Source organism: Pezoporus flaviventris, unplaced genomic scaffold (assembly GCF_033815535.1).
Source record: "Pezoporus flaviventris isolate CSIRO_AGI_PZ_B2104156 unplaced genomic scaffold, CSIRO_AGI_Pfla_v1 ptg000036l, whole genome shotgun sequence".
In the NCBI taxonomy this organism is placed as follows: Eukaryota; Metazoa; Chordata; class Aves; order Psittaciformes; family Psittacidae; genus Pezoporus; species Pezoporus flaviventris.
Window position 1 is genome coordinate 11097001 of NW_026892584.1, and position 26365 is coordinate 11123365.

Consider the following 26365-nt stretch of genomic DNA (forward strand, 5'->3'; position numbering starts at 1 on the left):
ATTTATTAGAAGTTTTGTGATGGCAAATCTCTCTTACTAAATATGGTGATCTTGAACAGATATAGCAAAAGCAATGAGTCACTTGAGCATTGTGGTCTGTTATATACAATTAAGTCATCTGCAATCCCATGGTGAACCCATTTGCAAGGTGCTATTACACAGCCACTCAATGTGGTGTGGATTTGGGTCTGCTCCCCTTCTCGTTTATTTCTGGTTTGGGGTCTATTTTTTCCCTCTTTTCTTTTTTTTTTTTTTTTTTGATAAGCCAAACTACAGCCTACAACTAAGAGCTAATACAGTTCAAGTATATCTGAATCAGTCTTATGGAGGAGAATCAGCAATCCCATGTGGTTTTAGAGGTTTAGAAGTTTGCTTTCTCCCATCTTCTCCCAGATCACTTGTTTCCCAAAACCTGTGGAATTGCTGCATTCTTACCCCTCCTGCCCACCTGTCAAGTTTTCATTAAACGCGGGGAATCAGAGTTTGATTTACTCCTGGGCTGTTGCGAAGCACTGACAACCCACTCCCAACAACATGGTGCCTCAGGTAGATACAGCTCCTCATATTACCTAACTCCTAATTGCAGTGCATTGAGGTACACGTAGCACTTTTCTCACATCTCCTGTCATCACCCAGATTCTTTAGCAGCCTTCCAGTATCTGAAGGGGGGCTACAGGGATTCATTAGGGACTGTAGTGATAGGACAAGGGGTAATGGGTTCAAACTTATATAGGGTAAGTTTAGATTGGATATAAGGAAGAAGTTGTTTACTGTTAGGGTGGTGAGGCACTGGAATGGGTTGCCCAGGGAGGTTGTGAATGCTCCATCCCTGGTGGTGTTCAAGGCCAGGTTGGACAGAGCCTTGGGAGGCTTAGTGGGAGGTGTCCCTTAAATGGGGGTTGGAACTTGATGATCTTAAGGTCCTTTCCAACCCTAACTATTTTATGATTCTATGATTCTTCTGCAGCCTCTTGTGCCATTAGCCACTTCAGCTCTCCCGCACAACAATTTCGTGAAGTACTTTGGCTAGAGATTGCCTTCTGTGGCTCAGCTTGCTGGCCTTCACCTTGTGGACTGGCATAAGAGACAGAATGGAAAAGCCCCTACTTACTTTAAATTCTTTGCATCATATAGTCTCCCTATATATTTTCTCTCATGATAGAGGCAGACAGACAAGCATCTTTCTGAAGATCTCATCCCTACTTTTCCTCGTCTGTCTGTGCCTATACCAGCTTAGGAAGACAATATCAATATTTCTACCAGCCATAGTTGTCTTCATCCCTGATTTATGGAAACTTTCAGAAAAGCATCTCTGCCACAACACCATCTCCTGTTCTTTCCCCAGAAAACACATTCTTTTGTTTTCTTCCTCTATCCCAATTCCTTCCTTTATAGACATGAAGACATCCAAAAGTCCTTTCTCATTGCCTCTTTCTCCTTTTCTTAACTTCAGGTTCCACCCCTTCCTACCACACAAATCAGGTCCTGGGGGGATGTGCCAGGATCTCAAAGGGGCCCTGCACTACCTTATAAAGGGCAAGCTGCCTTTGTCAGGGGCTGTTGTTACTGTTGGAAGGAGATGTAGCTGAACCAGGTCTATCTAAAAAACTATGCAAGCCCTGGGTGGTTACTGAACACCAGAATAAGAAAAAAAGTCCACAGTCAGCAGCTGAAACAAGTAGCTGAGTATTTTACAAAGGCTGAAGTACTAAATATACGGAAAGCTTTTACAGTACTCCATGCTGTACCTAGAAAGCTATAGGATTGCTGTGGGACGAGTCAGATAGGCAGCTTATGTCTGACATCTGCTAGTCCTGAGGTGCCTGATCTACTTGGCAAGGAGAAAAGCTATCTGTGATACCACAGGCCAGAAATCAGAGGAATGCCTTTTTCTCTACCCACAAAGAAGAAACATAAATAATATGCTCTAAAGCAGAGATTGCACAAAAAAAAAAACAAACAAAAAAAAAAAGGCTGGCCACAGAATAACTTACAACTGGTCTTGAACTGAAGACTGAAACAGATTGCTTTGAAAATGTCTGTCAAAGTCCTTGGTTGCAGCCCCAGTTGTGGTTGAGACTCAAGAGAAAGAGAAATAGAGGGGAAATATGGGGAGGCCTAGATTAAACAGAGCCATTTGTCAAGAGAATTGAAGAAAAAGGCAATGTGGATTTCAAAGCCAGCATCCAGAAAAAGAAAATAGTATGTATAGCTACAAACAGAGCCAAAACAAGCCAGGAAAGACACTTGGTGGGAAAATGCTGCAGCATAACTCCTGCTGTGTGTACTCAATGTGGACAGCAGCTCCCTTAGCCCAACAAGTTCCTCCCTGGCTGCAGCAGAGGTACTTTGCCAGCGGAGGGAAGTGCTAGGGGAGACAGGCAGGCTTGGTGGGGTGGTGATGAGAAGCCAGCTACGCACCCAGTTGATGTACATTGTTTGACACTCTCTTGATCTTGGGAAAATCCAGAATGGGTGGGTTTGTTCTTTTCTTTGGGTAAACCTCCCCAAATCCACCTGTTTTGTTTTTTTACCTCTTTCTAAGCCTGCCAGTGGTACTTTTCCTTATCTTTTGCACTCTAATTCCCAGTCTGCCAGTGGTACCTTTCCCTATCTTTCGGACTCTAATTCCCAGCTTTACAGCAGACCACTAGCTTACACTTCTAAAAGCAAATGGGGTTGTGTTGCCTGAAGTTTGCAATGCTATTTGCTCAGACATCAGTGTCCAGAAAAGAGCAGTGTCTGTTGTTAAGTGTATTTCTTTTAAAGCTGCATGTAGATTAAATGCATATGTAATTACAAACTGTAGGGAAGGGAGTGTTCACTGAAGGACTGGGTGCTTGTCATGCCCTTGATGAGAGAGCATCAAAGAAATGAAGGAAAAAGTCGAGACTTGTCTTCAGTAAATAAAAAAGCCCAAATAGAGGATGGATGAGCTCTGAAGGCATCATAAATAAGACACTTAGAAAAGCTTCCCTTTCCTGAAAGCACAAAGGATGGGGACTGGACAGGTTCAATCTGGGAACCAAACAGGGAATAGAAGGGAATAGAAGGGAATAGAAGGGAATAGAACTATCTTCTCAAATACAAAAACTAAAAAAAAAATAAAACAGATGGAGCCCTCTGCTTCTGCGTGCTCAAGCATTAAATATGTTAGAGGAGGATAACCCAGAAACCTTTCAGGATATAGTGTATGCTGATTCTTTTTTTATGCTGGATGTGTCAGCAAGGTCTTGGCAGGCTGTGGAGAAAAAACACAGTGTCTATAAGATTTCAAGGTTGCCATAGACCAGTAACCTCAGCCGAAGTGTGTTTTAGTCATTCAGAAATGACCCCATCTCTTCTTTAATCTTAGGGAATTCACTGGTTTCATCCATTTGCTCCCTTTTCTTCCTTTTTGTATTTACCAAGACTGGACCTTCTCAGTGGAGCTTTGCCAGATATGTCACAAAGTCACACAATGCATTGCCATGGAAGAAATGTCATCATGGTACTGATAACCTGACATAAAGGTGGGGCATTTTAATCAGGTTGGTTTGTAAGATAGGGGTAAAGCTCCATAAAAAAAAGCCCTCCTGGGTGGGTGTCAGTTGGCCAGATCCTCAGTGAATATAAATCGTCATAGTTCAATGCAAATCATCTGGAAAATGATACCATGGTTGGCAAGCTGCTAAGGTAAGAAGTATACCGCAGGGCAATGCCAGCTAGTGCTGGCTGTGGATCTAGTCCATTAGCCGTACTGGTAGTATCAGCTTATGTGGACATACTTGCAGCTCTGGTAAACCTGGAGAAAATGACATTTCCATGGGTTTGATGAGAAGTGAAACATTTGATGCTCTGGTCTCAAATTTTCTGCTGTCTTCCACAAGAAACAAAGGGCAATGTTTCATGAATGGCTTTCTTCCCCCCCCCCCCTTTGGGGCAAATATAGGAAAATGTGTTATCTGTGGAATTTCAGAACTTGTTCATTAATGCAAAACACCAAAACCACCAGAAATAACGTTCTCCTGGAAAATGTAAGATTTAACTTCCCTCTAAGCCAAAACTGCATACTGATTGCTATTCATCATTATGCTCCCCTCCTATGTACGCTATACATGTCCGAAAGCCTTACCATGGCAATCAAGGCTCAAGGAGTAGCTGGGTGAAGCCACACCTTCCAAAACAGGCACTCCACACATCTGTGTTCAGAAATGTCCTTCTCCAGAAGAGACTGGACAGCTGTTCTTTGTTGATATCCAGTCTCCCAGGACCTTCAGCAAACACATCCAGGAACCTGGATACAGGCTAGGATAGTATTTCCTGCCAGACTTGTCAGGATGTGACAGGTTTTTTCCAAGTTACCAGTGTGTGCATGCAACCTGAAGTCCAAAGCACAACTCCATAGCCCTTGTGCTGTTTGTCAAGCCTGCAACCCACCATATATATCTGGCTTCAGGAGAACCCACCAAAGGAGGATGCTCCAGTACCAGAGCTGTGAAAGTCTCTACAGATCTTAGGGAAATCCAGAATGCAATCAGCTGTTTCTCCTCATCCTGGCAGTAGGAAACTTCAAAGGGCAGGTGTGCATTATGGCTTTCTTCACCACCTTCCACCAGCACTGCTTTTCTTTGTCTGTCTTACCCTCTACTTCAGCGTTTATAAAATAGAAACAGGAGTATTTCCCTCCCTTTAAGGAGACCAGATTAATTAGGGCTCTCTTCCCATGTCTTAAGTCTTAATCATCCCCCTGTGAAAGGATTTGTACAGGTATCACTACAGCTTGGTGCTCAAGGAAAGACCATGCACAGCTTTATAGGTATGTCCTATCGTATCATTATTTGCCCTAGGAGGTCTCAAAGTTGCTGTTGGTCAAGGGCTGACTGCAATGAACAGTGTGAGTATGTGTGTTCTGCACAACAGGACACCACAAAGGACTGCAAACATCCAACTGACTCAGAATATATTATCTCAGCACAGCCCTGCACCACTGTACCTCTATTCCCTGGGTCCTGGCATGTTCACGGGAGACTGGAGACCTTCTGCATTGCACTGGGCTCAGTTGTTCTCTTGGTGCTCAGCACCAGCTGAGGACAGATCTATGCATCCCCTTGCTCTCTTCTCCCTGTGTTTATTCCCAAGCCAACCAAAACACTCTTTGTGATGGAGAACAAGTCACCTACGACACGGGACCCTTATCTGAGCTAGAAGTGAACTGCCAGATCATCTGTAAAACATGCTGGTGGCAGATGGTATATAAACATTTGTTTTCTTATTACTCAAGAAGGGAAAACAGTTGGGAAAGCAAAAGTTTCTTCATTTTTTGCAAAAATTTAAGTTAATGAATGGAAAAAGTCAACAAACTTCTGAAATTCTTTTTGATAAACAGGATTTTGCCTTAAAAAAAAAAGAAGGACTTGGCAGGGCCGAAGGCTGCTATTTTTCGTTAGGACAAGATGATGGTATGGCAGGAATGCAGGACAGAGGGGTGCAGATGTGTGAAAGCATTTAGGAAAAGACACCCAGGGATTAGGGAAGTGCCTGTTCCCAAAATGGGTTGATCTGAGGTAAAGGAAACCTTTGGGATAGGAAGATAGTAAACCCCCTCCTGTCCCTTTTACAGCGCATATAACAGTTTTATGGTATTTCCACCAAACAGAAGAAGAAGAAAAAAAACCAAAAAGGTTTCTGCAACACACACATGTTCCCCATTAATTAGGACTGCTGTTAACAACACATTGCGCCAGAGCTGCCAAGAACTGTCAGACGAAGGACAGGGAAGCCCACAGCGGAGGCTCTGATGCCTCCCAGGGAGGCCAGCTGCCCGGCCAGCAACCCATCCCCAGATCTGTGGCTGGGTCACCTCCCCACAGCAGCAGGGTGGCAGGCGGATAGCAGGCAGCTGGGCTGGGGGCAAGGAGAAATGCCCAGGCAGACCCTGCCCGAATGCCTTCCCCCTGCCCCCCTCCAGCTACAGATATTTTCCACAGAAATCCTGGCTATGCTCACTTTTGGTTGAGACTTTGGGACTATTTTTGGCTTATTTTAAAACATGCTTAGGGGAGGCGCCTTCTACTTTTATTCACATAAAGGATATTTATTTTTATGTATAAAGGGACATGAAAAGAGGAGGAGAGACAGGACGAGGGGGGAGCTGCGTTATGCTTTGATTCAACTATACAACAACACGAATCTGTGTTCAAACTGCCTTTCCTCCTTAGCAGGCTCCAGATAATGCACTTTGCTGCAGCAGAGACCACCCCTAGCATCTGGGTTTTCTCCAGCCATCACTGGGACAGAGCACTGAACACTGGCTCTTAAGCATCTCCCACGTCTACACCTCCTTGCAGCCACTTTGATAGCTGCAAGCAGCTTTGTCCTTTTCCTGCCAGATTCTTTCTTCTCAACTCCTTCTTGAAACACACCCTTACTTCAAGCGCCCCAAGTGCCGGTGTGGATTCACTGCTGGGAGTGACCAAGGCTGCACACTGTTATGTGCACACAGGACTGACTCACGTTGGGATGAAAGTGGGGTCTTGAGCTATTTTTTCCTCTTTAAATGAATGTAGGAAATAATGTTGCAACAATGCAGCAAAGTTCATTGCAAGCTCTTCGAGGAGGGGGGGTGTTCTTAAAATAAGACCAGTTTCCCTCACACTCACATAGTCACTGGCACCAAGACATATCCAAGCAGCCAGTCCATCAAGCTGGCACCAAGATGCTTGTCTCTAAGTGGCCAGCCCAGGATCCCTTGCAAGGATATGGAGGATGAGAGACACCAGCTATCATGATCTTCTCATGTCTCCTGGACTCTCTGGAGATTGGGGATGATGTGCTTATTTTGGATCTGCTTTTTTGTACTCTTTAGGAGCTGACAGGGATTAGCTTCTCTATCCTGTCCCACCTTGATGAGTCATACAAATTTACTCACCATGCTCTGTCTCCCTATTTGGGCACCCTGAGAAATAGCATCTAGATGTGCTGAGATCCTGATGGCCTGCTAATTGAGGGACTTCCTTGTAGCCTTTCTGCTGCTGCCTCCATTCCAGATATCCACTTCAGCCTCACTCAAGGAGCACCACTGCTACAAGCTTCCACGGCAGGAGCAGTCAGAGAAACGAAAGCTGAAGACCATTGTCCTTTCCAATAACTGCTCTGGAGATGACCATGAGCTGGTGGCATGTCTGTACAAACCCCAGCCCTCTCAGTGCTCTGGTTGTATACCTGTATTTCACAAACTAGGCCAAACAAAACATCTAAAGCATGACACTCATCTGTGGTGAAATGTTTGGGATACTGGGACACTTTGCTGTTCTCACCCTTCCTTTGAATCTCTAAAATGCTGCTGTTGAGAACTGCAACCCCGAGATTTTGTGAGGCTTTATAGCTACAATCATGCACATGATTTTCAGCTGAAAAAACACTGCTCTGTTAACTACATACATTCAACGTCATCTCTACAAATATCATGTAAGAACATCCTCATAGCTATTGTCCAAAGCATTGCTGACTTGTTCTTGGAAGGGAAGTCCTTTCAGACATGCAGCAGAACACACTGGTCTGGACTTTGAAGAGCAGGTATTGATATGAGCAGGTTCCCTCTTATACATCCAAGGTGAGAACATCCGAAGGGCTTTATTTTCAGGTTATGCTAAGAGTGCCTTCCTGCTAACAGCTTCCCTCCTAGGTGTCTGGAAGAAGGAGTGGAAAAATCTACCAGAAGAATAAGGACTCCTGAAGGACAAGAGCAGACTGTACGTTTTTTCCAGGGTGTAAGTCAACAGGAGCCATTTTACAGCGTGAATATCGGATCACTGGAGCTCGGTACACATTTAGAGAGCTTCTCAGATCACCCCCTCTGATCCATGTGAGATAAGGGGAACATTCAGACTGAACTCCTAAAGGGCACCACAGTACTGTTTTGCAGAACATATACTAAGGGTTTTGGTTGAAATACTTCAGTTTAGTACAGTTTATCTTTTGAAAAATACAAAGAATTTCTGTAGAAACCTGACAATTTTGGAGTTTTGGGTTTTGGTGTTTTTTTGTTTTTTTTTTAGAAGCCTATGTGAAAACTTTTAAATATGTTTTTAAATACCCCTTCTAATGACATTTGAAAATCTAATTTCCCATTTGGGACACGTTGCAGGAGTCGACAACAGTAACAGTTTGACGTCTGTCTTGTTTCAGTTCTGTTGGGGGGAGGGAGGTTTGGCAGAAAGTACTATTGTCATGTGGGAGTCTCAGAAATGAGTTGTCTCCTGGCTAATATTCTTCCACTGCAATGGCAAGTCAAATAGGCTAGTAGCCACAGCAACAGCCCAGAAAGCTTAACTATCGCTATGGTTATTTCACATCACTTTGGGGCTACCCCAGTTCATACCGCTATCACTCAAGACATTATTTCATAGTGATTTCATTAAGAGAGTGCAATTTGATACATGAATAACACCCACATTCGTTTGAACAGAGGTCATGTTAACTGCACTTCTGCCTGAAAATGTAGAGACGTCAACCTAAAACAATGTCACATTTTTAAAATAAATACACAGATATGGGCTGTAGTCTGTAGGTACAGAAAAGCTTTATGACTTGTATCCTTTATCTCACCTGCAGTACGTATCCTCCTAAAGAAGGTCTTGAGAAGAAAGTCGGAACTACATCATCTTTAACCCCACATCTCTCAGGTACCATGGAAGGAGAGATTCCCTGGGTGAGGGCGTAACATGTGAATAGCCAGCAAGAATATTGCCCAACAAGATGAGAAGCATCAGAAGAGGTCTGTGGCTCCTCTGTCAGCCCCAACACCACCTTTTTAAAAATATCATAATTTGATGTACATAATTTAGAGAAGTTACAAAATGCTACCAGCCCTGAACAAACATTTAGTTTAGGAACTCTTCCTGGTGAGACTGACTGCAAATAAAGGGCAGAGGTAACCATGGCCATAGCTGTTGGCCACTTGACCATGAACAGAGAAGAGACCAGGAGCAAAATGTCAAAAAGACCCCAAGTTTCCAGAACACCATTGTGCAATGGCTCAGCACTGATCTGCTATAGGCCTAGCAGTCTCCTATATTGAAGCAAGACAGCAAATCTAAGAGGCTTCTACACATCACTTCTTGGTGATGTTTCCAACCAGTCTGCTTTCCTGTCTGATGGCACTAATGCCCTAGAGAGCTACAGCACTCCTGAGCTGGAGTTTCATGCCCGGCCTGCACAGCTGATTAAACAACAGGAGCTAATTGGTTTGTCTCCTATATCCATTTGTACTGCCATTCACTGCTCTTTAAAAATGTAGATCAGGTTTGCTAGAGCAAACCTTTGGGGAGGTGTCCCCCTCCAGTGTCAAATTACATAATTTGACTGTAATATCCGGGCCTTCTGTGACCAAGAAAGTAAAAAAAAATCAAAACAAATGAAACAAAAGCCAAACAAAAACCCAACAACAGACAACAGCAAGTTCAAAAGAGGAGGAACCAGATCCATTTGTCAGAGAACTGAATAATGATGTATTCTGCAAAGCCAAACCCTTTAAAGCGCTCTTGGTTTCAGAAATATTTTAAAAAACCCAGTGAGCCTGGTGCTTTCCAGAGTTATCTGAATTCCTTCAAAAGTCTACTTAAGGTTAAAGAAGAAAACGATGTTATTCTAATTGAACAAAGCAATACTTTTTTTAAATTATTATTATTACAAGATTAGAAATACAGTTGTAAAGAAGAGCTAGAAAAAGAGAAAGACTCAAGTTTAGAGTTTATTTTGTTAATTTCTTCCTCTTTTGTCACCTGAGACTTTTTCTGAGGTGTTTCTCCTTCAGAGAGGTGCTTCAAAGCAGCTCTCAAAAAACCCTGTTTTTATTCTGCAAATTTTTTCTCTGAAAAAAATCACTGCAGGGAACCCCATTTATTCTATAGCCTTGCTTGAGGATATGTACGGCAGTGATTTTTCTACCTAAGCTTACAATTTCTTTTAGGAAATCACAATATAATAAGTGTATGGCTTAAGATCATTTCTGTGTACAAACAATTTCAGTTCAGTTTCAGCTACTGCAGTTTCCCCGATAAGTTCCTATGTTTATATCCATCTGAAATGTTAAAGCTCACTGGGGAATAGTGTGGGTTCCTGATTACTTATCTGCTTGATTGACCTGAACAACCTACTCAGGCTAGTTTCAAAAGGCTGACTTCTCAGCAGCTAGAACACTGCGGGGTTTGGTATAGCTTGTCTTTCTTTCCATGGCTTCCTAATCTCCCTGCCTGCTCCTTAGTGAAGATGTTAATTCAGAGCAGAGCTGGCAGTGGTCCCCCTGCCACCCCAGGGGGTTCCTCCTAGCAGTGTGCAGGCAGTCATTAGTCTCTGACTATAGTCTGTCAGGCAGTCCGAGTCACTGGTCAGTCCCTCATTCAAGACAAACAGGGATGTCACATCATGCCAAGTCATGCCATAAAAAAACAGTAGAAGTAACTTAGGTTTTAAATCCCTAAGGGCAGCTGCCCCATCACACTGGCTGATTAGAAAACAGACACTAAAGTGTAAGGAATGGTACCGGGGTCTCCTGCTTGCACAGGAGTAAAAAGTTTTAACACCAAACAGTGGAAGAACAAAAGAAGTGCTTCTGCCAAGGCTCAGCTTGAGCCATTTTAGGCATCTAACTCATCTGTCTAATTGAGGACCCCATTTAACTAGGAGAATAATATACCACCTCAGCTGTCAGGAGGTGAGACAGCTACAGCCAAGGATCATCTAGATCCTGGGGGGGATGAAACACTTTCCAAGAGCACTCCTCTCTTTTCAGTGACTATGGGGATCCTTGGGCATTTTGTGGCATGCAGGACAAGTCTGAGGTGAATGTGTACTAATCAGAGTACTCTAGGCATTTGAATATGTTGGAAAAATTACTTGTGGTAAACATAAGGACATGCCCATAATCTTCAACGTACTACTGCAATGAGCCATGCCCTGTGGAAAGACACATCCACTGCAAAAGGAATGCGTGAGAGTAAGAGGAAAAAGGGAAAAGAGATGCAACTTAGAACAACAACAAAATTCCAATAAAATAGTGTATCCCCCCTCAAACTGAATTTTTCCAAAGTCTATAGGGTTTCAAAAGCAAACCATGTACTCCCGAAAAGGGATTTTCTAGTGGCAAACCATTTCTCTGAAAATGTGTACATTGCTCTCCCAGGGATTAGGATGATTCAGTGCTGTTGGAAATATTTAGTAATTATCTGCTATGAGATGGCAATGTTTGGATTATTTAGACTTCTTACAAGTATGGATCATTACTTATGCTTATTATGGAGCATATAAAATGAGGTGGTAACTGGATAACCTGACAACAAATTATTTTCACTATACAGAAGTGCAAGACAGTCTATATTGGAAAATGATAAATTAAACCATTCATGTGCCCTGCCCTGAATTCACTGTAGTCTCCCAAGGGGGTAAAAATCTAGATTAAATAATGGGCAACTAAACAAAGACATATGTTCAATGTGCATCACAGGCAATGAGAAGCTGGAAATCCTGTAACAATAGCTTTTCTCAAGTTGGAGCTGCCAGCTGAAACCGAGAAATGCAGACATTTCTTTTTCCCTGACAAATCCTCTATAAGATCCATTCTACTTAGGCACCAAGTTGGTAGCACCACAGGGTGCTGGAGGAAGCACTGCTTTGATTTCCATGCTGCCACGGATGGCACTGGCAGCGCATTCCCATTCTGCACACCCCATGCTGTGACTCCAGGCATCTATCCCTGCTCTGCCAACTGCCAGGTACTCACAGGTGAGAAAGCAGCTATCCACCTCTGCTAAAACCATCCAAACCACTTGTATACGCTACTTGCCTTTGTAAGGAAGGGTGCAGAGCTGACCCTTGGAAAGGGTTTTTTAGCTGCCCAGGGACGCAGTACAGTATAGTGCCGCTTAAGGCAGATGCTGTCCAGATTGCTGGGGGAGCAACGGGAGAGTTGGCTCCTCCAAAAACAACCCGAGCTAATGGAAAGCCTCCTGACTTTTATATCTCCACACCTTCTTGCTGGGTGTACCTCTGGGATGCCCATCCGGATGGAGGGTGGGCTCTGGAGGGGAGCAGTGTGATGGGCAGGCTGGGTAGTGAGGGGACAGGGTGAGCCAGCCCAGAGATGCATGCATGGCTCTGGCCCGGCACTTCGTCTGTGCAGGAGGGGGGGCGGCGGCAGCAGGCGAGCCAAGTCACAGCATAGCCAAGCGAGAATGTTCTGGCAGCCCTTCCTGGCGGCCCAAGCAAAGTTATTTATCACTTTGTGCATTTTCCTTCTCATCTGTGTACAGCCGGCTCCAATGGCTCAGCTTGCATTTTGCCTTCCAGAGCCAAGCCAGTCCCTTGGCTGTGCTTGGTCTTGGCTGTCCATTCACGCCTTCTGTCTCCTCCAGCTCTGCCTGGAGCAGTGCAGGATCTCAAATTAGGGGTAGGTGTCTATAGCCAAGGAAGAGACAGAAGCATCAGCCACCTACACCTACGGCAAAGTGCACATCTCTCCCTCGGATGGGTGAATGCTGCGCTGCTGTTTACTGTGGCTAAGAAGCTGTGTGCAGTTGTTTCTGTTGCTCCCAGGCAGCCTCTGCCTCTGCTGGGGAGCTCCAGTGCCTGCCAGTGGATACAAGACATTTTCTTTCTTTTATTTTAGGGATTGTGCCTTCACACTGATTTTTTTCCTAAATCGGTGGATGTAACAATAGCAAATTCACAGCAGTTTTTTTCAGTTCTATGGACTTTTTTCTATCCTGCTGGTGTATTTTGCCAGAATGTCTAACACAGCATCTAATTTGGGCTTGAAAATAATACCAGCTGCATTCAGATAAGGCTCACATTTGCTCTTGGTAAGGGCACACCACACTCTTCTGAACACTGAACATTGCAAAAGCAGATCAGTGCTAACTCTTGATCAATAAAAATCTTGCATCATCAAAAGCCCAGGCTATAGTCTGTCCTAGTTTTCAGGACGTTGCCAAAAGAGAGCACCCCTCAATTCAGCTGCCATTCCTCTCCTCCTCCCTGAGTCGCCATGCATCTGGGGCTGATAGGTTCAGTGGCAAAGCCCTCTGAGTAAACAGCAAGACCCTGGCTGGACTTTCTCAGGCTTTGGGAACCATTTTTCTACTGGATGCCACACTCCAGAAGTTGGCAGATAGTTCTCAGCTATGCAAGTCCGTATCTTGACTACCTTCTAGCCATCCTGGTCCCAACAGGGAAAAACCTCCCATCATTTTAATCAGACACTTCTTCTGATTGAAGGTTATAAATCAGAAAAAAGCAGGGCTGAAGGGGGCACCTGGTCTGAAGTAGATTCCCAGAAGCACATGTAACAAGATACATTGAACAGCAGCTTCCCAACTGGAGATGAGTAACGAGTGGTGTCCCTCAGGGGTCAGTGCTGGGACCAATCCTGTTAAACATCTTTGTTGGCAACATGAAAACTGGGATTGAGTGCACCCTCAGCGCATTTGCCAATGACACCAAGCTCTGTGGTTTGGTTGATACCCTGGAGGGAAGGAATGCCATCCAGAGGGACCTTGACACACTTGTGAGGTGGGCTGATGCCAACCTCATGAAGTTTAACCATGCCAAGTGCAAGGTCCTACACCTGGGTTGGAGCAATCCCAGGCACAGCTACAGGTTGGGCAGGGAAGTGTATCCTGGGCTGCATCAAAAGGAGCGTGACCAGCAGGTTGAAGGAGGTGATCCTGCCCCTTTACTCTGCTCTCGTGAAACCTCACTTGGAGTATTGTGTGCAGTTCTGGTGTCCTCAACATAAAAAGGACACGGAACTGTTGGCACAGGTCCAGAGGAGGGCCATGAGGATGATCAGGGGACTGGAGCACCTCCCGTATGAAGACAGGCTGAGGAAGTTGGGGCTGTTCAGCCTGGAGAAGAGAAGGCTGCATGGAGACCTCATAGCAGCCTTCCAGTATCTGAAGGGGGCCTATAAGGATGCTGGGGAGGGACCCTTCATTAGGGACTGTAGTGATAGGACAAGGGGTAACGCGTTAAAACTTAAACAGGGGAAGTTTAGATTGGATATAAGGAGGAAATTCTTTGTTGTAATGGTGGTGAGGCAGTGGAACGAGTTACCTAAAGAAGTGGTAACTGCTCCATCCCTGGAAGTGTTCAAGGCCAGGTTGGACAAATCCTTGGGTGACATGGTTTAGTGTGAGGTGTCCCTGCCCATGGCAGGGGGATGGGAACTAGATGATCTTAAAGTCCTTTCCAACCTGAACCATTCTATGATTCTATGATTCTATCATGAGTCCCTAATTTGCACATCCTGAGAACTTTCCAGAATTGGTCTGCAATTTCTCAGATTTGGTCTCTGCCTGAAGGTAGAGAGTAAAATCCCCTCAGACCTCCTGAAATGAGGAGAGAATGAAAAATTACATTTTCTTACTGTAATAAAAATTCTAACCATTTTTTTTCTTTGTAAAAGGCCACATCAAACGACTTGAAATTTGAAGCTTGGTGTGGGTATAGCTCTCATTACAGGCCAGATCCAAAGCAAACTGAGGTTAACAACTGTGCCCCCTGGCTCTGAAGAATACCGTACAGGTATGCAAACAAATCATAGAGAAAGACTTCAGAGCAGTTGCGACTATTTTCTGCTTGGGAGTTGCCTGGGAACAGGCTCAGATTGTTTGCAATGTGTCTAGGGTTTAGATGTATTCACCAAAGCCCAGCTTTGCTCCATCCTCCTCAATTTTTATTTTAGAACCTTGCTCCATGAATAATCTCCTCAAAGAAAATATCCACCAGTCGACAAAAGGACATCTTTAGGTAAAGGAATTTGTAATTAAGTCATTTCTACACTTTTCTTGTTTTTTATATAGCTGGGTCACAAGCAAATGATTTGTCAGTATTATGCATCCTTCATGCATACCTCAGTGTACCTGAGATCCTGAAAGCTGTTAACTTTCAGTGCCCTTCAAGGTAGAGTGTTACTACATGGGGAGTTGAGGTGCAGCACTGCTGATTTCCGACGCAGCCAAGACTTTGGTGGACAGAGGACTGACTTCCACATCTTCCACCACAGCTCCAACCTCTGGGCCATTCTTTGTCTTGGCATTGGACCTCTAACATCTTTCTTTGTTAAATTCTAGTTCAAGTGGTTTAATTCTGTTTTCTTGCTGTAGGAGGATTCATAAAAATAAACAAAACATCTTACTAATGTAAATATTCACAATTAATGACAAAATTCTACAACAGGAAGGTCATTTCTTGGGGAAGGAGACTGGTATTATTTTGAATGAAGGAAAGAGTGCAAAGATCTTGCAATATTTGCTGTAAATGGGTTGTTATGGTGAACATTCCTGTCAACAAGTTCATTAGCTCAGAGATCCACGAGTGCGCAGAGACCAAAAAATATGTTTAAAAATTCAAGAACAGATTAATGGACAGTATTTTGCAATCTTTGTCTAGCTCTGCTTCTCACTGAGAATTAGTAACTTTACTCCAGGCCAGATTCAAATAATCTTACTCATGCAGACCAGTACCATGTTTTATGAGTAACTTCAGTGATATTTAGGGCTGTTTTTTGGAATAAGATTGGAATCAAAGAAAGACAGTGGGAGGCATGGGCTGAATCACCTTGATTAATAAGTACAAGATTTTTGGGTTTATATGCGTCTATAGAAATAAACATAACAGGAATACGGAGGGATGTCTGGATTGACAGGCATGTGAGGGAATTTAAAAACATCTTTTTGCAACATACGGCAGACTCCTTTTTTAACAGAGGACAACACCCAAAAGTTACTTAACATCAGGAAAAGAGGAATTTGCATCTTCAGAAACAATAGAAAATCAGGCCATTTTGGGGGTTTTACTTTTAACAGTTCTGGCTGCTGCCTGTGATATTACATAAGGTCTGTGCTGCTCTTCATAGAAGTGATGAAGTTTTCAGATCTGCCCAAACGCCTTGAAAGCATATGGTCCATTTTCCAAAATAATAGGGTCCTTGGGATTCTAAATCTCATTGAATTTCAGTGCTTCTGTGAGCAGTCTTATTAGCTGGTAAATTGCTATGCATTTTGTAGTTTGTTATGTTCCCCATTTTGTTACATCTCTGGACTCCAGCCACCACCATACATCAGTAACAAAATCATAAAAAGGCAAAAGCACAGTTGTGCCCAACTGCTCTATCAAAATGCCCCCAACACTCACCGTGGACTCCTGATGCTACTAGTGAGCAAGGAAGGAACCAGTTCAAAGCTTGCTGATGTAAAGGAAAGTCCACTCATTTCTATGGGCTTCAGTGGGGCTTGGATCAGGCCCTGGAAGAATAAGGATGACATAAAAATAACATGACATCTGCCAGATACACCAATATGCTCTGATGTTTTGCCCGGTCCAATGATGCAAAGCAGATGGAGCGTACTGACAATTCTGGCCCACTTCAATCACTTATTCCGTCTCTCGGATTAGTTTTCATCAGGCATTTTGTTCATGGCATAAATACATTTATCTCATTAGTGCTTCTGCTGTAGTATTTCAGAGGAAAGATCACCACTTCTTAGCTTTATCAGAGAAAAAGTTTCGATATTTTATCACTTGGTGACTACCAATTTTCAACAAGGTTTCTAAGAAGCTTATTAGCGAGTCTCTGAGTTTTGCTGTACTTAGGCTGGCCTTGTAATTAACTGGATTGAGCTGTCTTTGCCTGCCATACTACTCTGGCTCAGGCAGATTGCACAACTGAGCAGTTTGACAGTTCCATCCCCAAATAAGGCATTAGGACAATTATTCTGCAAAACACAAAGCTTACCTTTAAGTTTCAGCACCTGCTTAAATCACATCAAAGCTATCACAAGTAAGTATCTATACAGTTTGAATCAGTGCCAGAAGATTCATTTAAAAGAAACTAGCCCTCCATGAAAATTACACCACTCTGTCTCTACCCTCTCCTGCCTATTACTACACAAAAAGGGGATAAAATCCATGGGAGAACACTTATAACATAAGGAGTTTGTACATTCAGTGTCTCAGAAAACAGAAAAGGCACTGTCCTCTCTAACATTATATGCAGTAACAAGCAAGAAAGACGTAATAAAGGTTGGACTTTTAGTATGTGTGGTTACAATAAATACAGGCATTAATGCACATTAAAAGTTGCTGAATGACTGAGAAGTTAAGTAGACTGGATAATGTCCCTCAAAATGAAATAATCTATATTTGGCTGGTAATCCATTTCTTCCAAGATGTGTTTTGCTTGACTCTGCACATATTCCTCATTGCAGAAATAACTTGAGTGATTGCAGCCTGGCTCCAACCTCGAACTAGCTAACTCAGGAGCGAGCATCAGTGCTGAAAGGAAACATCTGAGTTTCCATATCCCCACTAGACACATCTCTGTGAAAATGTCCCAGACTACCTGGATAACAGCTGCATTGCTCAGGCTTGCTTGCTGGCAAAAGGACTTGATTGCATTCACATTGCAGGGTCAAATGGGCCCTGAATGTAAGAACCATCCTTCTGTTTGCACCCACATTTCACATGTGTTTCCAGAGCATGTTCTGCTCATCAGAGCTGATCATGGCTTGGGGTGACTGCTCAGGAGTGACACCTCAGGAGGGAAAATCTGTTGCCAGCTATAGTACAGACTATCCACAGGTTTTGGCCTGCAGTGGCATGCATATGACCATGCTTGAGCACACAGAGGGACAAGGGACAATAAGGAAATGCACAAGATTAGGCACAACACTCATGCACAAGCCCGGGTTACCTCTAAAATGAGTACTTTACAATGATCCTTCACGTTTTAGAGGTGAAAACTGGACTGCATGCAAAAGGATGTGTAAGGCACTGAGGGGGACTCACTACACACACTTTGGCCAAATGGCTTACAGTGAAACTCTACTCTTGTCTGCAGCAAAGGTCCTGCTGACACACAAAGACAAAAATTTAACCCTCTGTATCCATATTCACCCTCCAAAGAGAAAATATTACAGTACTTGCCATATCTCACTTGTCATCTCTCTGGACTGTAAACAGATTCAAGGCAGAACTGCCTATGCGCTCAGACCCACCATACTCAAGTCCTAGCTATGGCTGAAGCATTACACGTCATAAATCTTTTTCCTTCAGACTGAACTGCAATTTTGCCCTGTCTTATTTTGTCCTATTGCTCCTAACATTATAGCATTTAGTCATTCTTCCTCTCTCCTCCATTCTATTTGTCTGTAGAAAGGAAGAAATGCCACAGGCTAATAATGTCATACTGCTGTGCAAAGGCTAAGGCAGAGTTGAGAGATTGCTGGAAAGCAACTACTGAGACAAATCTGAGATATTCCTTTTCATGTCAGGGCACAATGACAGCTGAAATCATGTCCTGTCATAGTGCATTTTATGTCTGCTGCACCAGTACCACACCTAAACCCAGTCACCCAGTGGCACTCTAGCTCCCCAGTCTTTTGGACAGACTTGAAAGCCCTAGTCTTGGGTACTTCATACAAGATGCAATATAGGTGAGTAAATGCTTGAAATACAATGGAGATGCCCTAAATAGACCAGCAGAGAGCTCTTTTACTACATCAACAAGCAGATTGTCAGCCAGGGATCAGGATGTAGTACCTCCATGCAAGCTAACATCATGGTTGCTGCCCCTGGGAACTCACCAATTCTGAGGCCATCCAGCCTCAGCCAGGATATTGATTTCCCATCTGATCTCCAATAGAAATCTCTCTTTTGGCTTCCACCATGCCTGGTCCCACCCATGGGCACTGTGGAGAAACACTAAAAGCTTCAGGAAAACACCTCTATCTGACCACAATGCTTTCAGTTTGAAAGTAAGTCCTTGGTCCCAGATGCCTTATTAACTCCTCCTTCACACCCTGGCCCAAGTGTATTTATTTATCTTGTTTATTTTTGGAGGCAGAATATATTTTACATGTTTTGAGTGACCTTGGGTGAAGCAGCCTTCTCCAAGGTTCCCCCACCTAGACAGGATTATAAAACAACTGTCCCCATTTTCCATGAATACTCTGTCCAGCAGCAAGAAAAAAGCAAAAGCTCTCAGAAGCAGCCACTGGGGTACATTTAACAGGCAGTGATGTCAAGACTGTAAAACATGTTTGATGGAGCACTTTACGCTGCTTTAAATTTTGTATTCTTTGGAGAGTGTCTGAGGGCTTTTCAAGAACCAAGTGTAACCATCATCCCTCATGCACATACACACAAAAAGCTCCTTCATGGCACAGGAAGACAGTGTCCTGAGGCTCTGACCTCAGCTCACTCCTCACTTTATCACCTTATATAATCAGTGCAGACAGAACAGCATTTGGATAGTGGGATGGGTTGGGGTTTTGATTTCTTTTGTTTATTTTTTTTCTTTCCCCCTCTCCTCTCACCCCCCTCCCTACACCCCCATCTAGGGTATTTGAGGAAGAAAGTCTGTAGCTGGGATGTGGCTTGGGAAGCATCTCCTGAAAGCTTTTAGCTCAAAAAGATGAGGTGCTGTGGTGATATCTTAATAGGCAGTTTGGAGACTTCCTTCCCCTGAGGTAGATTCTGAGAATATTTTGAGGTTGTCTCTTTGGAACTGTATATCGAAAAGGTAGCTTTGCTGCTTTGCTGCTTCACTGCTTTGCATCTTTGCCTCTCAGTAATCAAGTGAGAACTAAAAAACACTGGGCAGGATAAAACCCCAAAGAGACAATCCAGGTTATAATAGCACACATTCTATTAGATGCTCATTGTCAGCACACCAGGGTAGTGCCCTGGCAGGCACAGCCCCCTGAATCCTGCAGCTGGGAGGAGTGGAACCCACCATCTCTACTTTCACCTCTGGATTCACAGCATTACCAAATGCAAACCTCCATGCTGCTTGTTGGAGAAGCCAGTAGCCAAAAGTCTATTCTCCATCCCCATGACATTTTCACAGGAGAACTGAAATAAATTGTTTGAAGAGACGTTTTGACTAATTTTCACAGCTCACGCTTGCTTTGCCCTTCCCCTGCATATCCATTCACAGCCACTCTGAAGCCTTCCCAAGTCTCATCACTCAACTTCCTCGGCTCTCCACACTCGTGGCTTGGTACATTTCCCACACACTCTCCCTGCAGTCCGAAAACATACTTTGTTTGAAGCCCATGCTTGAGCTCTGTCAATGGCAAGGACACTAATCACATCTGATCGTTCAAATCTTTATTCTTTATTCTTTATTCAGCATTCCTGAATCAGGGATCCCCTTCACTGAGCAAAGTGCTCGCAGTTTCAGTCTGGTGACAGATGCCTCAAATTATGTACTGCTGTATTTAAACTGACTGCATATTTATTTCTCTGCTTAGCTCAATTCGCCACATATTAAGACACAAATTAACAGCCAATACTTAAAATGTGCCCTCTCTGTAAATCCACCACTATTATTGTCAGTGTGAGCAGCAGGAGTGATGCTCACTGCAGAGCAACACAGACCTCTAGCAATCCTGTTCAGACCTTGTAGTTTGTTATACAGTTAGAGATATGTGAACTACTACAGACAAAACAAAATCAGAAACAAAACTTCACTTAAAATCTCAAAAAAAAAAATCAAAATCTTTATTACGAGTCAAAGAAGTTCAACTAATTTCATTGCTTTTAAACACATTCTTTGCTATTTCCTCTCAGCTGGAAGCAGATACACAGAGGGAAAAACCCCTCTGATACACTTGCAGCCTGATCTAAGTTGTTCTTACAAGATTTCCAATTTCTGTTCTGCATCAAAGACATGTATTATGCATGAGCCATCAGCAGGGACAGAACCCAAGACTTTGAGCAATAAAACCACAGGGGTTTTTTTTTGCTATTGGAGTTAAGGGGTAAAAATGGGGTAAATCCTTACAGTTCTCTAGGTGTTAGAAATAAAATTAAAACCACCAATATAATGACTATAAGGAAACCTGATGTATTTTGCTAATAGATTCAGCCACTAGATTACATTAGTCATACTTACTAATGAACAGGCTTTTCATTCGGGTCACTGGTAGTGGTCCAAGATCATGTATATGCATAAAGCTGGACCCTTAAACCACTTGTGGTCTCTGTGAGGTCACACTTCTGTCTCCATCTTATAGGTGAGGAAAGGCAAGTACACATCTGCAATTACAGTTTCTGTAATTTTCACCCTTTCAGATGAGTTTATTGTCACAAAACCCCAGCAGTGTGGCCTTTTGGTTTGGTGTTTTTGATTTCTTCTCAGCTTGCACAATCTGTTCTTCCCACCTTCACCCCCAGCACAGCACACATCTTGGCAGCAGCCCTGCCTGCACCAAGCCACTGAGTCCCCTGCTGTCAGAAGGGAGGTGATGAGCAGTCTCCTGACTGAGAATCTGCTCAGAGCTGGGGGGACCTGAACCCATTTTTCAGGTCTGCTCTTAACCCTTCCTGGTTGTTCACTGGTGGGACTTCTGTGCTTCAGCTATATGGACCAAAGAGCCCTTCATTTCTCCTGACTTTTACAGTGCCCATCCAGATGATAAACTTTCCCCTTCCCTCCTTTTGTAGAGCAATGGATGAAATGAAACTTTGTCAGCTGGAGGCCCTTGGCTCTATTAATAAAAACAATGATAATAACAAGGGAGGTTTGCAAATTAGCAACCCTTGCTACAAACAGAGATACACCCAATTTAGCACAAATCATTGCAGGCTCTTGCTTGCTTAATGGCTATTTTAATCACTGGTGACTAATGCCTGTGAGGGCTATTCCAGGGTTTGACGTGCCTCAAACACAAGAAAAAAGGGAAATCTTGTGGGGAAAGAAGAGAGAGGAAGAGGATAAGGAAAGAAATTGGCTGAAGCCAAAGGTTCATCACCAAAAAGCATTTGGCTCATACCACCCATTTCACTGCTGCTGCTACTTCATTTGCTAGGGTCACTGGCTAATTCCTCCTTTGAATAACAACATCATTTCTCTTCTTTTGGTGTGAACCTAAGAAAAACAGTCATGCTCTGGAACACAAACAAAGGCTACCTGTCCCTTCCTTGGTTATGGAAATGGGGGTCAGCCTTTTCATTTTTGAAAGGGGCAGAGCTGGAATGCCGCTTGGCACACCATCAGAAAGGAAATCTCTGCTTAAATATTTGATGGGAAGAGGAAAAAAAAAAAAAAAGAGAGGAGAGGAAACAATGCAAAGGGGAGTGGGGAGAAGGAACTTTTATTACATGTGGAGAAAAAGGGCTGCAGGACAAACGAAGCCACAGCTCATCTCTGCACTGGGCAGTGCTGCACTTCGCCTTCACAGAGTGAGAACCTTTCAGTCAGACTAATTCACTTCTTTTTTCCATTCTAGCTTTCTAAGGATTAAAGGAGTTTTCCCAGTTGAGTAAAGCTGAACAAAAAGCCACCAAGCACTGAATCTACAATGCACAGGCATCTACCTAAGCCACACTGATCTTTTTTCCTGCAGTAGGTTAAGGCTTACAAGCACCTACACCCATCTGACAATGTCCAGATCACATCAAGCAGCACTTTATGATGTAAATTTCTGAAAAAGTTTTTTGGAAATAAAAAAAAAAAAAATGCAAAAAAAAATGCAGGTGACAAAAAGACATTATTTTGTAGCGAAAGGGTAAGTCAATATTCGGTAACATGAGTAACAAAGGTAGAATTTCACCTACAGTATCCAACCATCATCATTATTTATCTGACACCATCAGAATCACAGAATGGTTTGGGTTGGAAAGGACCATAAAGATCATCTCATTCCAACCCACCTGCAGAGACACCTTCCACTAGACCAGGTTGCTCAAAGCCCCACCCAGCCTGACCTTGACCACTACCAGGGATGGGGCAGACACAGTTTCTCTGGGCAACCTGTACCAGTGCCTCACCAACCTCACAGGGAAGAATTTCTTAATGTCTAATCTAAATCTGCCTTCTTTCAGTTTAAAATTGTTACCCCTCATAACACTTTCTGATACAGAATCGTTCCCCATCTTTCTTGTAGGCCTGCTTTAAGTACTGGAAGGCTGCTATAATGTCTCCCTAGAGCCTTATCTTTTTTTCCCTAGGCTGAGCAACCCCAGCTCTCTCAGCTTGTCCTCATACAGGAGGTTCTACAGTCCCCTGATCACCTTCATGGCCCTCTTCTGGACCTGCTCTTATCTTGGGGGTCCCAGAGGTGAGCACAGCTACTCCAGGTGGGGTCTCCCAAGAGCAGAATAAAGGGGGCAATCACCTCGCTTGACCTTCTGGTCACATTTCTTTTGATGCAGCCCAGGATACTATAGGCATTCTCAGCTGCAAGTGCACACTGCCAGGTCATATTTAGTTTTTCATCCACCAATATCCCTAAGAGCTTCTCTGAATCCACTCATCACCAAACCTGTATTTGTTCTTGGGGTTGTCCTGACCCAGATGCAGAATCTTACACCTGACCTTGTTGAACCTTGATGAGGTTCATGAGGGCCCACCTCTTTAACCTGTCAAGGTTCCTTCTGGATGGCATTCATTCCTTCCAGAGTATCAGCACCACTGAGCTTGGTGTCATCAAGAACACCTAGAATGGAAGACCAAGAACTTCTCCTATTTCTGGTATACTTCATCTGATCAACCAGCAGCATAGAAACCTTTACTCAGGTCATGCCTGGGTAGAAAGCCACCCCTGAGTACCCAACACCATTTCCTTCAGTACCTGCTAATTTCAGCAGCTGAGGAACCCCATGAACTCTCCAGAGCTAAGGTGCTACAGATGCAGAACAGTAAAAGGCCAGGCAGACAAATATTGCAAATGGTAAGACAAAAGTTCAAATAATGCAGCATAACATTCCTGTCACTTGCGGGCTAATGTGCAGCACAGCTTTAAAACATAAGATATGGGGAGACTGGTTCAAGTACTCCAGTTGTGTTCGCCTCTCTATTACAACACTGCAAACACGCATATGCCTTCTGGCCCTGTAAAACCTTTATGTTCACTCAGGTCACTACAGGTTTAGTTTTACAATGTTGGAGGCTCCAAGCAGGACTCATCGTAAACAATTGCTTCTGTTTTTCACTAAGATGGAAATCTTTTCAGTTTGTTGCTCTTGTGGCCACTGAGTACTAGCACTTGAAAGCTAATCATCTAAGCTGCCGTGGCCCTGTTTCTCAAAGTCCCTTTTTTACTTTCAGTATACGTTTGTTCACCATTGTGGCTCCAGATTGCTGGCTAAGATGTGTAGACCCCTGGTGTAGCTAAAGGAAGTATTTCTAAAGTGTCTTTTTCTGAGAAGTCTGCAGCTTAAATAACCACCTCTTTCCTCAAGGCTTCTCCATCAGTTAGTTGCACTAAAGTGCTTTCTCTCTCCTTTTCCTTCTCTCCAACTCTGTTCTCTTCAGACATATTTTGAACACAGTGAAGGTATCACCTCTGTAGATACTGGTAGCTAGGAGACTGTCGTGTGGTGGAGCCAAAGTCTAAACCCAGATTTTGCTCTTGCAATTATTGAGCTGTTTCATTTGGCTCTTCCAGTTGTTACTCCCAGCATAGTTTTCTTCTGGCAGTAGAGACGACAAGCTACCTGCAAGTACCTGTGCTCCACAGGTTAGAAACGAACCTCCTAATTGACAAGAGGAGGAACTGGAAATTCTGTTGGTGGCCACAGCTGAGAAAGTTCACACATTCACTGATAACCTCTCCAGGGAAACGTACACTACAGCTGTTCTGGCCTGCAGCTTGCCAGGTACTCCTGAGTATAGGGTCTTCTGTGATCACTCCACCCTTGGCCAGATTTTCAGAAGTCAGTGCACTGAGGTGCAGCATTTTTGTCTTCATAAAGGGGCCCTTTGAATACCTGACCTGTGCACCTTTGGGTGCAAAGAGGGACTCTCTTGGAAACCTGGTCCTAAAATTATTGGAGAATGCTGGAAAAATTACTTTTTGCTTCTTTTGACATAAAGTGTGGCTTTTGCAGTTGCTGTGAGCTCTGATTCAGGTGTTTCATCAAGGCCTGTGCTCTGCCTCTATTTCCCTTTTTGTTATTTTTTTAATCCAGAGATGCAGGGGTTCCATGTACAGAACTGTATCAAAACTAGGAGGTTCCAGCCCTAATTCAGCTGAACTTTAAAGGCTGCTTGGAAACCTAATTCACATTAAACTTTATGGGAACTGGACATCCAAATTCCCTAGCTGGCTTTGCAAAACACAGCTGTAACTGATTGCTGTGCAGAAAGGTTTGGGGAAAAGATTTTGATCTAGAAAAGGAGAGAGAAATTTTGATGCCAAAAAAGCTTTTGCAATAGATCCTCACATGGTATCCACATAGCCGATTCTGGGCTATCTCTTCCATGAATTAAATGGAGCCATTTCACAATAGTTAATCCTCTCTCTGTAACACTTCATGCACCTGCAGAGGTTATAAACTAAGTGGGAGAAAGAATTTCTTTTGCAGAGTTTCTAGTAATCCCTGCCACTGCAAACTATGGGGCTGAGAGGTTGAATAAATCGAAACGACCAATGAACAATTCAAGCCCAAGTCATTCCCATTGAAGAAATTGTCACATTCCATCAGTTAGGCTGGTATAATCTGTGACCATCTCAACCCTTATCAAGCCTTAATTTTGTCTTCCTGTTTTGGCAATAATTTAACGTTAAAGGTCACAGAGTGAAATGCTCAGACTCAGGAAGCTGAGGAGTTCTGATTCGATAACAACATTATTTAGCCCCATGAAGCCCACTTGGTATTTTCTCTTCCTTTGTTTCTTTTCAAGACCGTGATACGTCTTCCACTGAAGACAATGGGAGTGTTTCCACTGAATTTAATAAGACTTGGATCAGGCCCTAAATGTCAGTATTACTCTATTAATATTTATGCTGGTGGGAGTATGTCAGAAAATACACAGTATGTGTAAGTGCCTGAGTGAGCTTTGAGAATCATAAATTTTCCTGACTTAGCCATTTCTTTACAAATTTGTAACATTTCTAATCTAACCATGGCAATAATAAAATAGCAGGATTCTAGCCTTCTCCTCTTACTGTACAAACCCTTCTCCACTGAAATCTGTCTGAGCTGGCTCCGGAGCTGAACAATCATCTGCATTGCAACTCCCTATCTAGCTCATGTCTAGCCTCTCTTGCACATATATAGGGAAATAAAACTGTTATTTTAGAAGCTGCACATTAAGTGGTCAAAATTAAAAGGCTCTCAAACCCAGAAAGCTGTATGATTTACAGTGTTTAAAGATCCTTAGCTTAGCACCTTCCCAGGCTTCAAAGAGGGAATCTGGGGAGCTAAACCTGTTACTGTAAGGCTCCCACAAACATGACAACCAGCAACCACTCTGTGAAGGTTTCTTCACACTGTTTTCTTTAGGGTTTCCTCTCAATGTGAGAAAAGGACCAAGTAACGTGGCAACAAGGGGAGCCTCCTGGCTTGCTATGGGAATGCCTGTCACTGCAGGGTG

At 43.5% G+C, this 26365-nt stretch overlaps 1 long non-coding RNA gene across 1 annotated transcript in view; it reads right to left on the reverse strand.

Moving 5' to 3' along the window:
• Positions 1-26365, reverse strand: part of LOC133274755 (uncharacterized) — a 132682-nt gene that overhangs the window by 46724 nt on the left and 59593 nt on the right. The gene's annotated exons all lie outside the window — the stretch shown is intronic.